This window comes from Sprattus sprattus, assembly GCF_963457725.1.
Source record: "Sprattus sprattus genome assembly, chromosome: 1".
NCBI lineage: Eukaryota > Metazoa > Chordata > Actinopteri > Clupeiformes > Clupeidae > Sprattus > Sprattus sprattus.
In genome coordinates this window covers 54343186-54359709 of record NC_137920.1, presented here as the reverse complement: position 1 = coordinate 54359709, position 16524 = coordinate 54343186, and positions in this window count along the sequence as shown.

Sequence of the window (16524 nt, the reverse complement as noted above, 5' to 3'; positions counted from 1 at the left end):
GAAAAATGACAATTGGTCAAAATAGCAAAAAAGATGCAGTGTCTTCAGATCTCGAATAATGCAAAGAAAACAAGCTCATATTCATTTTTAAACTACACAATGCCAGTCCAATTTTCAGCTTTGCCCAACACATGGTCGTCTGATGGTTAGACGGAGACCTGGAGAGGCCTACAAGCCACAGAGTCTTGCATCTACTGTGAAATTGGACTCATCAGAGAAGACGAACTAGGAGACCCTCCAGTCGGCCTTGGTTCAATCCTTATGGTCTTTTACAAACCTCAGCCAGGCAAAGTACAACGTTGTCCCGGAAGAAAAACTTGCTTCCTTTTGCTCTGACAATGTTCCCCAACTTTGAGAAGTGTTTTTTCCAGCAGGGCAATGCTCCATGCCACACAGCCAGGCCAGTAAAGGTGTGGATGGAGTATCACCAGATCAGGACCCTGTCATGGCCAGCCCAATTTCGAGACCTGAATCCCATAAAAACAACTCTGAAATGTGATCAAGAGGAAGATGGATGGTCAAAAGCCATGAAAAGAAGCCGAGCTGCTTGAATTCTTGCGCCAGGAGTAGCGTTAAGTCACCCAACGGCAATGTGAAAGACTGGTGGAGAGCATGCCAAGACACATGAAAGTTGTGATTTTAAATCAAGGTTATTCCACCAAATATTGATTTCTGAACTCTTCCTAAGTTAAAGCATTAGTATTGTGTAGTTTAAAAATGAATATGAGCTTGTTTTCTTTGCATTATTCGAGATCTGAAGACACGGCATCTTTTTTGCTATTTTGACCAATTGTCATTTTTCTGCAAATAAATGATCTAAATGACAATATTTTTATTTGAAATTTGGTAGGAATGTTGCCAGTAGGTTATAGAATAAAACAAAAATGTACATTTTACTTTAACACATACCAATAAATAGTAAAACCAGAGAAACTGATCATTTTGAAGTGGTCTCTTAATTTTTTCCGCGGCTGTATATGGACGTGGGTGCAATCAATGGTTCCGATTACGTTCGGAAAGTTTGCGATTTCAAAGTCCACAATTGCGTTCAGAGCCGAACTCGCTCTGTGTGTGTGTGGGTGTGTGTGTGTGCGCGAGTTCAATGCCTCTCTCTCTCTCTCGCTCCTGCAAGCAACGAGAGTGAAGTGTCTTTCTCCCGTGTCTGCGGGGCAACGTTTGTGGTTCGCTTAACTGAAAATGTGTTATACGAGTTGAAAAAATTATTTCTGTGCACTGTCTCTGTCTTCTCCTTGCTCTTATGACTGCTGAATCCGTGTATCATTCATTTGTTTTTCCGATTTAGACGAGAATTGAAAAAATGAAAACACCGTTTGATTTCTCGTTTTTCCCTTTTCAAAACCAAAACCAGAAATCGGATTACGGTTCGTTTTCTCGTTTTTTCCATTCTGCACCCCCAAACGGAAAATGAAACATTCGAATAACAAATCCTGGCCGTATTGGTTGTCACGGAAACGAAGCGCGGGCCACATAGTTACCATTTCCCGCTTGAGCTATACATCAGTGTAACTGATAGTAATAATAATGGCTAATTTGGAAGATAACAGGGAGCTAATAGAGCAAATGTTTCGGTCGGGGAAGACCCATGTCGAAATGTCCGAGACATTAATTTAAACCTTTTTCGCTTCCGTTAGTGTGTGTGTGTGTGTGTGTGTGTGTGTGTGTGTATGTGTGTGTGTGTGATAGAGACAGAGAGGACTCAGTAAAACAGCGGAAAACACTGCGTCTCGTAAGCCTTAAGCTATCAATCACCCCCACAATGAAATATGCCATTACAGGTGCTGTAGCCTAGTCGTGGGAACGACTGGCCTTGTTACTCCCAAAAGGAAAGTAGATTTTCCTCTGCTGATCCCACGTCTATATGGAAGTTTGTAGAGAGATTGCGGGGGAGAAAATGCTCCGTAGATTAAGAGAGAAAATGCTCCGTAGATTAAGTAGATTACATGTTTTTAACTTCGGGGTTAATTCCCTTTCCTTTACGTCAGCTGCTGGCTAGTAGCCTAAATACAGACAGCCGGAAAGGTTAATAAACGGAATGAAATAGCTACACATTACACACGCTATGTTTTAATAAAACCCACGTTACTCACATAGGCCTACTGGTTAACACTGTTTGTTACAGCACATAAATGTTTGTCGCTACATCCAAACTGCGTCACCGTTGTCCCTCCCTGTATGTGCTCCAGCCGCACCATTTATCTTGCAATGTGAATCATTTAATTTAAATATGCTTATTGGCATTTGTTGCACTTTAATCATTTTCTACAAACATGATATGCTATGTATGGTGTAGTAGACTGAGACTCTATTCACTACTGCACAAAAACTAGACACGTTTGCAAAACTAGACGTTTGCAATGAAGTAGGTAAAACAACTTTCGCCAATATCTCCGTAAGGGAGATGGGTTATGTGCTCAAATTTCCTGGGATCAAAGAACGAAGACGTTAGTATTCATGTGCAAACTAAAAATCACGTCTCAGGATTGCTGCGCATGCAAGTTATTTCGGGTGTATCAACTGTACGCCTACCCATGTCTTTCAACTGTAACTAATACCACTGTCATATAATTATGAGTTCAGTAAAAGACGGAGCAAACACAGTTTTCTACCGTTGTTGAAACACATCCACGCGTAGACTCGTTTTCGAATACGGCCAGGATTTGTTATTCGAATGTTTCATTTTCCATTTTCCGTTTGGGGGTGCAGAATGGAAAAAACGAGAAAACGAACCGTAATCCGATTTCTGGTTTTGGTTTTGAAAAGGGACAAACGAGAAATCGAACGTTGTTTTCATTTTTTCAATTCTCGTCTAAATCGGAAAAACAAATGAACGAATGATACACGGATTCAGCTGCCATATCAATTTTCAGACTCAATGAAAATGCGCTTCCTGTTAAGACGTGCTTTTATGAGGCGGAGAATTTAGCCCGCAAATCAGGGACGTGCGCTCGCCAGGCAGTTTAGTAAATTCCACGCAATACATCATTAGGCGCACTCCTCCCATTAAATAGCACGTTACCACCCACGTTTCGTGCCATCCCACTTGTTGGCAGGTACCCTTTTCAAAACCAAAACCAGAAATCGGATTACGGTTCGTTTTCTCGTTTTTTCCATTCTGCACCCCCAAACGGAAAATGAAACATTCGAATAACAAATCCTGGCCGTATTGGTTGTCAGGGAAACGAAGCGCGGGCCACATAGTAACCATTTCCCGCTTGAGCTATACATCAGTGTAACTGATAGTAATAATAATGGCTAATTTGGAAGATAACAGGGAGCTAATAGAGCAAATGTTTCGGTCGGGGAAGACCCATGTCGAAATGTCCGAGACATTAATTTAAACCTTTTTCGCTTCCGTTAGTGTGTGTGTGTGTGTGTGTGTGTGTGTGTGTGTGTGTGTGTGTGTGTGATAGAGACAGAGAGGACTCAGTAAAACAGCGGAAAACACCGTGTCTCGTAAGCCTTAAGCTATCAATCACCCCCACAATGAAATATGCCATTACAGGTGCTGTAGCCTAGTCGTGGGAACGACTGGCCTTGTTACTCCCAAAAGGAAAGTAGATTTTCCTCTGCTGATCCCACGTCTATATGGAAGTTTGTAGAGAGATTGCGGGGGAGAAAATGCTCCGTAGATTAAGAGAGAAAATGCTCCGTAGATTAAGTAGATTACATGTTTTTAACTTCGGGGTTAATTCCCTTTCCTTTACGTCAGCTGCTGGCTAGTAGCCTAAATACAGACAGCCGGAAAGGTTAATAAACGGAATGAAATAGCTACACATTACACACGCTATGTTTTAATAAAACCCACGTTACTCACATAGGCCTACTGGTTAACACTGTTTGTTACAGCACATAAATGTTTGTCGCTACATCCAAACTGCGTCACCGTTGTCCCTCCCTGTATGTGCTCCAGCCGCACCATTTTACTTGCAATGTGAATCATTTAATTTAAATATGCTTATTGGCATTTGTTGCACTTTAATCATTTTCTACAAACATGATATGCTATGTATGGTGTAGTAGACTGAGACTCTATTCACTACTGCACAAAAACTAGACACGTTTGCAAAACTAGACGTTTGCAATGAAGTAGGTAAAACAACTTTCGCCAATATCTCCGTAAGGGAGATGGGTTATGTGCTCAAATTTCCTGGGATCAAAGAACGAAGACGTTAGTATTCATGTGCAAACTAAAAATCACGTCTCAGGATTGCTGCGCATCCAAGTTATTTCGGGTGTATCAACTGTACGCCTACCCATGTCTTTCAACTGTAACTAATACCACTGTCATATAATTATGAGTTCAGTAAAAGACGGAGCAAACACAGTTTTCTACCGTTGTTGAAACACATCCACGCGTAGACTCGTTTTCGAATACGGCCAGGATTTGTTATTCGAATGTTTCATTTTCCATTTTCCGTTTGGGGGTGCAGAATGGAAAAAACGAGAAAACGAACCGTAATCCGATTTCTGGTTTTGGTTTTGAAAAGGGAAAAACGAGAAATCGAACGTTGTTTTCATTTTTTCAATTCTCGTCTAAATCGGAAAAACAAATGAACGAATGATACACGGATTCAGCTGCCATATCAATTTTCAGACTCAATGAAAATGCGCTTCCTGTTAAGACGAGCTTTTATGAGGCGGAGAATTTAGCCCGCAAATCAGGGACGTGCGCTCGCCAGGCAGTTTAGTAAATTCCACGCAATACATCATTAGGCGCACTCCTCCCATTAAATAGCACGTTACCACCCACGTTTCGTGCCATCCCACTTGTTGGCAGGTACCCTTTTCAAAACCAAAACAGAAATCGGATTACGGTTCGTTTTCTCGTTTTTTCCATTCTGCACCCCCAAACGGAAAATGAAACATTCGAATAACAAATCCTGGCCGTATTGGTTGTCAGGGAAACGAAGCGCGGGCCACATAGTAACCATTTCCCGCTTGAGCTATACATCAGTGTAACTGATAGTAATAATAATGGCTAATTTGGAAGATAACAGGGAGCTAATAGAGCAAATGTTTCGGTCGGGGAAGACCCATGTCGAAATGTCCGAGACATTAATTTAAACCTTTTTCGCTTCCGTTAGTGTGTGTGTGTGTGTGTGTGTGTGTGTGTGTGTGTGTGTGTGTGTGTGTGTGTGATAGAGACAGAGAGGACTCAGTAAAACAGCGGAAAACACCGTGTCTCGTAAGCCTTAAACTATCAATCACCCCCACAATGAAATATGCCATTACAGGTGCTGTAGCCTAGTCGTGGGAACGACTGGCCTTGTTACTCCCAAAAGGAAAGTAGATTTTCCTCTGCTGATCCCACGTCTATATGGAAGTTTGTAGAGAGATTGCGGGGGAGAAAATGCTCCGTAGATTAAGAGAGAAAATGCTCCGTAGATTAAGTAGATTACATGTTTTTAACTTCGGGGTTAATTCCCTTTCCTTTACGTCAGCTGCTGGCTAGTAGCCTAAATACAGACAGCCGGAAAGGTTAATAAACGGAATGAAATAGCTACACATTACACACGCTATGTTTTAATAAAACCCACGTTACTCACATTAGTCTGGTCAGTTTGGGGCAAAAATGGGGTCAAGGCTGCAAATCATGATTAACATATTAGACAATGTTTTTCTGTTAATTTAGGGCCTAATAAAGAAAAAAAAGCAAGGTGCCCAAAAAATGAATGGGGGGGAGCCCCTGAAACGGCCACGCCCATTTTTTAGACCTGAAATTCTGTATATCGGCTCCTGGAGGTCGTAGAGAGTTCGTTTTTGGCTTAAAAGATGCGGAAATACCACATTTATATTAGTGTTATTATCAAACATAGGCCCTAAAACCTTTAATTGTTGAGATATTTGTGAAAAACCCTTTTTTATCACTGAATCTATCAGTGCCTAAGCCACCTTTTTCTGTAAATCGGCTAATGAAAGCCATACCATTTGTTTGGGCAAAGGTCTAAATATACTCATGGGGCATACTAGTGCTTTAGTTGATTAAGGCTCTTTGTTAGAAGATAAGGACCCCAACAACCACTTAAGAAACAATGCAAACCAAGTGAAAGTCCAAAAATGTAAGTTTTTATTTGAATGTAAATCACATCAATAAGGATTGGAACACTTGCTTAGGCACTTGCAATAAATGACACATTTCATCTCCCTGGCAGCACACGAACAAGAGGTGCATTTTTTTGTTCTGCAGCCGCACACCCCTGTTACCCGAGACAATGCATCTCCTATGGAAACTGTGCTCCACTTGATGAACAGTTCCTCCTCATCGGCAATCCATCCCCATTCAACAACCAGGGGACAAGGGAGTTGAAGAAGGCTGTTCCCCCACAGCCACCCTGCCTGGAATGCACTTCTCAGCAGATGCTGTAGAAGTGCATCTCGACTTGGGGGCAGGTCCCGCAGTTCCTCTTTAGCTGTGTGTTTGAACAGCTGGAATCTGAGCCCATCTATAGTTGTACAGTCGCAAAGTACAGCCTTGTTGTACCAGCTCATTACCCAGGGCTCAATGACTTCCATGCTGTTCTGAACGGTCTCAATTCTAGGGCAGCAACTTAGCCCTCTCAATACATCAGTGAGCTCTGTGTACTTTGTGTATTTCATCCAGGCTTTGAATTGAGCATTCTTTGAGTGGCCAAAGAAGGCGCTCACAGAATCACAGCCAGTGAATGAATGGAACACAGGCATGCCATCAGCCACATCTCCACCAAGCTTCTTGTGTGCATCGGTAATTGAGTACAGCTGACGTTTGTCCGGAACAGCAAAGTCAACGATGAGTTGCAAGTCACAACATACAGATAGGAACTTTGAAGTGAACCCTAGTAGGATAACAACAACATCGGAGTCAACTGTTCTAACCGTAACTGACTTGATCCCCTTTTTGAGCATGTCCATCACATGGCAAACAATGCGGTTGTCAGCCTCCTCAAGCATTTCTACACGGTCATAAAGCTGGATCTCATAATGTTCGCCAAAGTTTGCAAGGACCTTCCTGCCGTAGGTGATGCTGAACTCCTTGCTCCAGTTCCATGTCTGTTCCTTAGCTATTCTGGCGAACATTAAGTTCAAGGCGACCTTGTTGTCTTGATTAGACAGGAAAGCTTCAGAGAATTGCTTGAAATCCGGAACCTGGTCATTCTCACTAAAGGCCATCTGTGAGCTATCTGCTGATCCCCGATTCTTCCTAGTCGCAGAATTACTGCTGATCGTCTGGTAGAAGTCAGCCACAATGTCGATACGATTGGCTCCCTTCTCATGACCAATCTTGGCAATGCTGTTCAACACTTTGATGAATTTGCACTGTCAATACCTATTCACTTAAACACTTATTCACTAACCTTGAAAAGATATCAACTAGATTTACCTGTGAGTTCACCACCAAAGAGCCTCCTTGTCACATCTTCTCTCATTCTGCAGGCCTCCTTAAGCTTTGTAAGGGTTTCTTTATGTGGCTTGATTCTAGGGCTAGCAAGCTGGACTCTTGCACCAGAACCCGGGAGTTTCAGGGCATTTCTAGAGATGTTCGCATTGACACCCTTCTGACCATAGACGAATCGCTCCTGCACAAACTGATCATGCTGAGGTTTGCCAACAGTAAAGACAAGGCTGGCATCTTTAGTTACCACATCTGGGAAGACAATTGATGAGTTCAACCTCATGAACTGAGCCTGGTTGAAGGGGTTGGTAAGGATCCCCTGGTACACCTTGAGAGTGTGGCTTGCAAACGTTTCCTTGAAAGAGTCCAGCATTTCTTTGTGCCCATGTGTGAGATCTTGACCTTCGATCTCCGCTAGGTAGCGCTGGATTTCGGGAAGGGCAAGTTCGAGTTTCCGAAAGAATTCCTGATCTTCCCGATTGATGATATCGATGTACCCAGTGTCAGACTTGATGACCTTTATATTATGCTCTTGCTTCTGATCACATGCAATCTTCGAGAATGGGCTACCTCTGGTGTTTACTGCAAAAGAGCCAGATAGAAACTCCTTGAACAACCCTGGGTGTCTCCATTTCAGCTCTTTGAGATCCTGAAGAAACACTGATGCCCATCTGGCATAGTGTGTATGATCTAGTGCAAAGTAAAGAGGGATGAGCTGCTCAAGTGCACAGATCATCATGATGAAGTTGGCCTCCCGAAAGGATCTGATGAAGATAAGAACCTTCTTGATTGCTTCAAGGACGTTTGTCCAGTAGTCAAACATAGCGCCGTTTTCACTGGCCAACCAATCACTCCAAATCAACCTGTTGTCCTCTAGCTGTTTAGCCTTGAATGCCTCATCTCTTTTCTTGGCCAGGACCACAGCCAAGATTTGAATGCAGTATCTAGCTTTCTTTATTGAATTCACGTCGCATACAGCAGTTGTCAGACCAGTGATGTTCAGATTAGCTAATGTTAAGATGGTATCCAGGCCAGTTCCTTTAATCAACTGGCCAACACAGACCAGAGAAACCTTCTCAAGGTGCAGCCCACCCATGAAAGCAAAGTATGAATGAGAAAACTCTTCTCCCATGGCCCACTGTATCATCTTCTTGATGGCATAAAGAGGCTGATCGGATCCACCCACTGCAACCTGGCCAGGGTTAAGATACCTTGTGTAGGATACTGCTATTCTCATGACATGGAGCTGAGAGTTGGGAGAGCTGGGAGTTGCTGTTTCAACTGAAGCACTAGTATGTCCCGTGAGAATATTTAGAGCTTTTGCTCAAACAAACTGTATTGCTTTCATGAGCCGATTTACAGAACAAAGGTGGCTTGGGGGCTGATTTATTCGCTTGTGACAAATAATATACACAAACAGCTCTGTTAAAAGGTTGACTGCATTTGAGGTAATCTAAACAGCTAGCTGACCTAGCTTATCATATGAGTTACAGTTAGCTAGCCAGCTGCAGTGTCTTTCCAGTTAAGAAACGCCCTTGCAGCTAGTTTTGTTTTTATTTTAATGGATATACAACTTAACTTTTTGAAACCTTTCAAAATGAGTTATAATACTTTTTGCCATCTTAAAATATGCTCTAGGCTTCTTAACTTGCCACGTCAATCTTGGAGGCAATGCCTTGGGGGCATAAAACATCAACAAGTGATAAAAAAGGTTTTTCACAAATATCTCAACAATTAAAGGTTTTAGGGCCTATGTTTGATAATAACACTAATATAAATGTGGTATTTCCGCATCTTTTAAGCTAAAAACGAACTCTCTACGACCTCCAGGAGCCGATATACAGAATTTCAGGTCTAAAAAATGGGCGTGGCCGTTTCAGGGGCTCCCCCCCATTAATTTTTTGGGCTCCTTGCTTTTTTTTCTTTATTAGGCCCTAAATTAACAGAAAAACATTGTCTAATATGTTAATCATTTTTTGCAGCCATTTTGCCTAAACTCACCAGACTACATAGGCCTACTGGTTAACACTGTTTGTTACAGCACATAAATGTTTGTCGCTACATCCAAACTGCGTAACCGTTGTCCCTCCCTGTATGTGCTCCAGCCGCACCATTTTACTTGCAATGTGAATCATTTAATTTAAATATGCTTATTGGCATTTGTTGCACCTTAATAATTTTCTACAAACATGATATGCTATGTATGGTGTAGTAGACTGAGACTCTATTCACTACTGCACAAAAACTAGACACTTTTGCAAAACTAGACGTTTGCAATGAAGTAGGTAAAACAACTTTCGCCAATATCTCCGTAAGGGAGATGGGTTATGTGCTCAAATTTCCTGGGATCAAAGAACGAAGACGTTAGTATTCATGTGCAAACTAAAAAGCAAGTTATTTCGGGTGTATCAACTGTACGCCTACCCATGTCTTTCAACTGTAACTAATACCACTGTCATATAATTATGAGTTCAGTAAAAGACGGAGCAAACACAGTTTTCTACCGTTGTTGAAACACATCCACGCGTAGACTCGTTTTCAAAGTTACAAACAAAAGTTACTGTCGCCGAATTAACAGCTATCATGGTGTGCGACATGGTCACGTCTAACTGTCAAGTGTCACTCATAGCTGCAGCAAAGGGAAACACAAAACATAAATGGAAGACCAGGTAAGAAAATGATTACATCCAGAAGGCCTATCTGACAGATGCATTATGTGTAAGAGGCTATGTGATGCCAAAGTATGTTAAAAGGCAACTCTAATGTCATCCCTCTACTCATGTGTTTAGCCGAGAGGTAGAGAAGGCAAGCACAAGCAATGCACACAGCAGTATTTAAGGAATCAGGTTAGCTGTTTCCTCTCATGAGAATACTTTATGTTATAGATTTTCAGTTCATACAATCTGCACAAAAGACAATTCTGTCGGGTCGGTCGGATGTCCAAGGGACATTTTTGTTCATGCAGGTGGGCCGTGGTATGTCGTGTCATCAATATGTCCCGGTTTTTTGTCAGACACAGGTGGCAACCCTATTTGCCACCCAAATACAGGCTGTCCCAAAGAGTGCAGTCAACTTGCCCAGAGAATTCCTCTGAAAAGAGGTAGGGCCTATCAAACATTGTTTTCAGTGTACAATGTGTTAAATGATGAAAATACTTCTTTGTTTGCATATGACAAGCATGCCTGATGTTCAATGGTTGTATAAGCTATATATCTGTGTAGGCACAAGTGATCTCGAATCAAGTCTAAATCATAACTTGTGTGAATTTTTCAGGGTGGCAGACTTCACGCTGTTCTATCTGTGAGGAATAAAGACGTTCTTTGCAAAGCATGTTTATCAGTAGAAGGAAGTCGGCGATACCAAGCTGATCAATGACTCAGCCTTTCGAAATACCATAGCATGTAATCATGCCATTCATCCAGTTCTCACTGTGCCCTTAACGGCCTCAGACCCATCTTCAGACCCATCTTCCTCCCACCAAGTAGAAGTTCATGAAACTGCCAGTAAATCAGAAAATAGCGTTTCATTGGTGGTCATGGAGGGATCCACTGCAAGTCGTGGCCCCTGTGAAGAAAAAGTACAAGAAACTGCCCCTAAACCAAAGGAGGTGAAGAAAAGAAGGGGTATACGTACATTCTTCAAGAAAATGTCCAAGATGATCAATTTTAAGGTAAATATCTTGTATGTATTTGGCTCAGCATATGTATGTTACTGAGAAAGGATACGTTCTAAATAGTTAACACAATTAAATACATTCAATGACGAGGTAAAAGACTAGCTGTAAAAGATAAAATTCCCAAACTCATTTTAAAAAACAAAACAGTGTTGGTGAGATCAGCCCTTACAGAGTTGCATCTGTGTTTTGAGATATTTGTGTTTTAAGACTCATTGGTTATCAAAGGGATAAATCATTATTTTGATTAGTGAACTTTAAAAAAAAAAAAAAAACACCAGTTTGTCAAATCAGATTTAACAGGCTGCTTTTGTTTCACTAAGCCATGGAAGGAATCTGGACATATTTAACGCCAAAATACAGGATTCTCTTGATCCTACATGGAGGTTACAATATAATGAGTCTAACTGTCTCAACCATACCACTCAAACTATGCACTGAATTCCTTATTTAGGTGGCATTAGTAATACTTTGTGGAGAAAATAGAACATCAAGAAACAATACAGGTATTCTCCACTAGATGGAGCACTGTCACAATATGTCTTCATCATACCAACAGCCACCATAAGGATGAAAATAGGGTTAAATGGAGCGGGTGAATCATGCATGAGCCCATATTTCATTTTCATGTACAGTTAGTTACTGACCTGTAAATAAAGGCACAGGAAGATTGAAACGGTTCTCTATCTCTGGGTGACACGTGACCATCACATACATCCTATAGGAACCCTATACATGATAATGGCAGTCATATAGTCAGTCAGTGTTATGGTTGTGTATGTCTGATTCTGTATGTATTTATGTATGTTTATGTTTATATATATATATTTATATATATAATAGATAAGCTATAAGAAAGCAATACATATTTATATTCAAAAAAATATATAAGCCCTTTAAATATTTACACAGAAGAAAACCAAGGTGTTACTGCAGGGTACAATGCACACTGTTTTGAATTGTGTTACACTGAAACTGTCAAAGGTATTGCTTTTTTGCATAGCTTATGAAGTTCATGTGGAGACAGGGTGGTTCAAATATGAGGTGTCAAAGGCTCAAAGTGTCATAATGCTCCGTAATCCCCAGATCAACTGAATTACTGAACTGAAATACTCAACTGAAATAACCACTCATACATTTGCAGGGAACTGTTTTCACTCCCAGAAAACAGTTGTAATAAAATAAGAAACTCGAGGTGTGTGAGTGTGTATTTAAGCATAAGTCACGCATAACTGTGAAACTTCCCCCTTGTGTAAAATACTTCTGTAATTGTTGTTTTTCAGACGTCTGAAAAATAGCAATTATGGTGAGGGTTTTTCTCTAACCAACCACATGGTGGCCAATGAATGCAACCTCAAGCATGGAGACAGCCAATTTTTGACATGACCAGGAAGGTGTGTGTGTGTGTGCATGCCACTGTGTGGATGTTTGTGTTTGCATCACAGATTTGGGAAGCAGACAAACCCATCTGTTGTGGAGATAAGTGAAACACATACACACATGCATATGTAAACACACACACACACCCACACAGGGTCTGTCCACTAGCTGTTTAGCTTGGCAGGTGGGATGACATGCTAAGTTAATCCTTAAGAGGGTTTTCAGTCTAGACAAGTTTTAAGAAACACCTGTTGAAACACCCCCCCCCCCCCTCGTACATTCAGTTTATACACACACACACATGTACAAAAAACACACAAGACATAGTTTAGCTTGTCCATTCTTTTTTCCAACTTTACTCCCAAAAAACAAAGTAATTCTGTCTACATCACAGGCAAGCATTAATTAAACTCCTGTTTTTCACAGAAATTGCTACCCTAGCCATATCATAAATCCCCCCACCCCTACCCCACCCCTCATGCCCACCCGCTTTATGCACAGAAACATACAGAATCGACCACCACCCCTCTCTCTTTAGACATCTTTGTACATCATTGTCATTGTCATTCTTAAAGAGCATTAGAACAAGTATACAGATTCACTCTCTGCATGGTAACGTCACATTACCCTGATTGTACATATCAAACCCTTTTTTCCAACATTTATTGGTAGATACTGAGACAGTAAACTTTTTTTTGTTAGTTTGTTATGGAGTATATATAGGCCTACACCTTGTTTCTACATCACTTGGTACTGCGTTTATGTTCCTTAGACTATAGCCACAGAGGTACTAAGGCCCTGCATATCATCGAACTAAGAATCTTACGACTCAACAGAATTGGGATAATAGAATGCGAAGCGTCGTTTTTACAGCTGCCGTGTGTTGTGTGAGAGCTTGTACAGACGATAAGGCAATAAAAGACAGGTATTTCTGTATATAAAAGAACAAATGAGAACACAAAGTTCATTCAAGGTAGACACACGAAGTCGGGCCGGGACATTTACACATACACTCGTACGCATGTAGCTGCAGTTTGGAGTTCTCTTTCTGTGACCTTGGTTTGGTGGATATGGTTGAATCTGAGGTGTGTGGGGACGGGGGAGTTTGGATGACTACTAAGGACATCAAAATGAGTCCAGCCCCATCATTAATTGAAATGAGTATGTCTCATTTTGTTCATATTTCTCTGGTAAGGATACTGAGGTAATGGCTTTCCCTGAAAAATCAGGAAAAGAAAGACTGAAACACTGTGCACTAACGGAAAAGAAAGAAACACTGTGCACTAAAGGAAAAGAAAGAAACACTGTGCACTAAAGGAAAACACCTCAGTGGATTCAGAGGAGAATCCAATTGTACATGACAGCAGTGAGAAGACTTAACAATTATATATAGTGTGCATGATGAACGGACGTTGACTAGCTCTCTTTTACACTACGGTGGCCTTGTGGAAAAGAGTCTGTGTCAAAAAGACTCATTCCTGACAGCGCATTGGGAGAGAATAGGAACGAAAAAAAAAAACCTTCTGTGAAAGAAACGCATGAAAACGTGAGAAGCACAATTGAGGCGCCTGATCAAAGTTGTTTCATCAGCTCACCATTACAGTAAGTGCTTGGTCGAATGTCCGCTGTCATGTGGCATTAACAATGTAAATACTTCATGTCATTGCACTTGTACTGTAACCCTTAAAGGCCATACTTTGGAGTGTAGACAAGGCCAAAGGATGGTTTGGCACTAAGGTCCCATTAAGTCAGGGACAGTCTTCCCCTGTTATGCTACAGTTTGCAGTAGAGAACAACAAGTTCAGGACATAAAACAAACAGTAACAAACAAAGATCGTTGAAAGAAAAACAGTTCTTGAGGAAGAGTAAAAAAAAAAAAAAGATATGAGCATATATTTAAACCCTGTTTTTTTACACATATCTTTCCTAACATCATCATCTACAGCAAGGCCCACATTAATTTAAAAAAAAAAGTTAGATATAGTGCTGTTCACATCACGATTCCCCTTTCAATATCCAAATCTTTCTGATAAGTTATTAGGCTACAGCTCTCTCAGTGACACCGGCCAGGGATCCCAAACCTTGGCACGAGCGCCCAGGTAGGATCTGAACTGTGTGGTTGTTGTTTAGAGACCAGAGGTTGGAATGTGACAGATGTGGGTAGGACTGTGTATAAACCTTAGGAGTCGTGACAGTGATGGGGCAGTTTGTTTGTTTGTATGTGTGTGAGTGAGTGAGTGAGTGAGTGAGTGAGTGAGTGTGTGGGTGTGTGTGTGTGTGTGTTCTTGCAAGAGAAAGTGTGTTATTGAAAGCAGGCACTTGAGTGTGTTTCTAATGTCTTTACCCAGCATTGTGTTTTTTTCTAAAGGGTTCACCTAGCAATCTATAGAGAAATGGATGAAAAGGGAGTTGACCTCTGACTGGTGTGAAATCCTGTGTGTTTGTGTGTCTGCATGTGTGTGTGTATGCGTGTGTGTGTGTGTGTATGTGTGCGTGTGTGTGTATGTGAGTGTGTGTGTGTGTGTGTGTGTGTGTGTGTGTGTGTGTGTGTGTGTGTGTGTGTGTGTGTGTGTGTGTGTGTGTGTGTGTGTGTGTGTGTGTGTGTGTGTGTGTGTGTGTGTGTGTGTGTGTGTGTATGGTTGTAAGGTGGCTCAGGAAGGGGCTGTATAATATCACCCTGGTGATCAGACTAATTCATTACAAGAATATCTCCAATTTTGTCTAACCGAACATCATGCTGCTCTCTCTCCATATCTGTCTCAAACAGCATACACACACGCAAACACACACTCACCCACTCACATTCAACTCCCTGTACACACAAACACACACACATTTACTCACACTCACACTCACACAAACACATACACAACTAAGACAGCAATCTCTGGATATTGATCAAACTTCCAACAGCTCATCCCTATCTCAGCCTTTTATGATGACAAATGTGATCATGGTCTGTTACTGTTAGTAATGAACAGTGAATGCATTCCAACTGCATGGGGAAAATGCTAACATTCTGTGAGCATGTGTATTGTATTGTATTTGGCTGGAGTTGTATTTTTAGTCACCTTTTGTATGTGTGCATGTTTTATGAGCGAGTATGTATGTGTAATGAGCTTGTATTTGTACACACATATGTGTGTGTACATGAGATTGTATGTGTATTTGCCTGTTGCATGTCTGAATTCATGTTGCACATAACATTTGTGTATATGAGTGTGTGTGTGTGTGTATGTGTGAGAGAGTTTGTGGGTATGCATGTGTGTGTGTACATATATATGTCTGATAGTGTGTGGTTGTGTGTATGCATGTGTGTGTGTACATATGTATGTGTGGTTGTGTGTATGCATGTGTGAGTGTACATATGTAAGTGTGTGTGTGTGTGTGTGTGTGTGTGTGGGTGTGGGTGTGTGTGTATGCATGCGTGTGTGTACATATGTATGTGTGTGTGTGTGTGTGTTGCATTCGGCTGGGTTATGGAAGGCTGCCATGAGCTGCAGCCCTTTGGCTGATGGAAGCGAGAGGCACGGCATAAAGTAAGAGAAGGCTGTTCTCAATTCACTTCACACTAACACAGTAAGGCAATCTGATTATGTTCACTATTACTCATATACCTTTTCACTACTTATGTCTGCACTTTGAAACATATTCACAACTGTATTAAAAGAAGATGACATAGAAGACGAGGAACATATTTTAGGTTTTTTTGTCTCACAGACCAGTTCAGAATTTTCTGTGTAAAAATGGCTACAATCGAAAATGAGGCACTTTTAAAAAAAAAGTAATATATAGATGTCTATTCGGTAATCTTATGTATACTATATATTTTCTTTTTCTAATATTAGACTATGTAACATCTGTATTACAATTTCATTAAAGTGGTGAAGAAAAAAAGAAAAGAAAAAAAATCATTGGCTCTTTGTTGGCAGTCAGAGTCGCTATAAGTCCCTCCTGATTGGCTGAAGGACATCTCAGTGCTACCTGGCTGATATGACCAGAAGTCTTTTGGCACGTGTTTTCATTTGATTGTAACAAATGGATGAGGATTGAATAAAGAGTGTGTGAGAAGGATGCTGAC